At 37.9% G+C, this 1,440-nt stretch overlaps 1 protein-coding gene and 1 pseudogene across 5 annotated transcripts in view; one reads left to right on the forward strand and one right to left on the reverse strand.

Moving 5' to 3' along the window:
* The window catches only part of LOC109392105 (fatty acid-binding protein, epidermal pseudogene), a 7,804-nt pseudogene extending 7,129 nt beyond the window's left edge, over positions 1 to 675 (reverse strand).
* UBN1 (ubinuclein 1) overlaps positions 1 to 1,440 on the forward strand; it is a 54,244-nt gene that overhangs the window by 36,158 nt on the left and 16,646 nt on the right. The gene's annotated exons all lie outside the window — the stretch shown is intronic.

Genomic DNA, 1,440 nt, shown 5'->3' on the forward strand with positions numbered 1-1,440 from the left:
GGATCATGATCCTAATTAAACCAACACTTGGAAATAGTTGCATGTAAAATGTTTGTAATAGATAACTGAATACAGTAATGAAGAAAAGAAGCATGGAGGGATTTGCTCATTGAACTGAGCCTGTTTATTCTCACAGCTAATTCCTATCCAGAAGGATGATGTAATTTTTATTTTTTCATAGACCTGCGTATAGGTGACATTGTTCATGACGCATTCCACGCATTTCCCATCTTCTAATTTTCTTGTTATTGTGCTTTCCTTCGCATCCTGTTCTCGATGTTGACTCAATGCACTGCATATAAAGTTGTAGACAATCTGTTTTTCTGCCATCAGCTGTAGTTTCTTCAGCCTTCTCTCTTAGGTTACATGAAAACTACATTGTTTTCAACATGCCCTCACGTTGGTGAGCTTTTGCTTTCAGAAGTGATGACACAGTCAGGTTTGGTCGTGGCACCCATTTGTCACAGAACCATTCCTGCTCCTACATCCATCATATACTCAGCAAAGCCTTTGCTCTCCACTAAGCACCATCTTCCTACCAGCTGCTGAATGGTGGCCACCGTGGGCGCAGGTGGTATGTGGGGCAAGAGGAACAGAGTGCAGCGTGGGGTGCATGGCCATACCTCCAAATTCTTCACCGCCCCACTGTGGGTGTGTGACTTGCCCCTTCCACATCTCCACCCTTCCTACCAGTTTCAGTGTGGCTTCTTTATATCCTTGGTTACAGGAATTCTGTTCAGCTAGCCTTCAAGTGGTTCTTAATGATGGTTATTCTATAATTTGTAATCAAAAGTTGTAATTTTGTTGTGATCATAGGAGGAGACGGGCACCATCTTGACTGCAAGTCCTCAATATTTTTTTTGCTTTTAATGTAAGCATATTTAACTATAAATTTCCCCCTTAGCACTACTTCCGCTGTGTCCCATGTTTTGATATGTTGTGCTTTTATTTTTATACGTCTTTTAAATATTTTCTAATTTCCCTTGTGATTTCTTCTTTGATCCATTGATTGTTTAAAAGTGTGTTGTTTAATTTCTATAGTTCTGTTAGTTTTCCAGTTTTCCTTTAGTTACTTATTTCTAACTTCATCCCGTTGTGGTCAAAGAAGATATTTTGTATGTTTCTTGTTCTATAAAATCTACTGAGACTTAATTTGTGACCTAACATATGCTCTATCCTGGAAAATGCCCTGTGTGCACTAGAGAAGAATGTATATTCCATTGTTGTTCTTGGATAAAATGTTCTATTTATGCTTGTTAAAAGTAGGTGGTTAAAAAAACACACAATAAAACTAGGTGGTTTATTGTGTTAAGTTCTTTTATCTTCTGTATGGTTTGTTTTGTACATTTTTGTGAGAGGGGTATTGAGGTCTCCAACTAATATTATAGAACTATTTGTCCCCTCAGTTCTGTCAGTTTTTGCTTCATATATTTTGATGGT

This window comes from Hipposideros armiger, unplaced genomic scaffold, assembly GCF_001890085.2.
Source record: "Hipposideros armiger isolate ML-2016 unplaced genomic scaffold, ASM189008v1 scaffold_315, whole genome shotgun sequence".
NCBI lineage: Eukaryota > Metazoa > Chordata > Mammalia > Chiroptera > Hipposideridae > Hipposideros > Hipposideros armiger.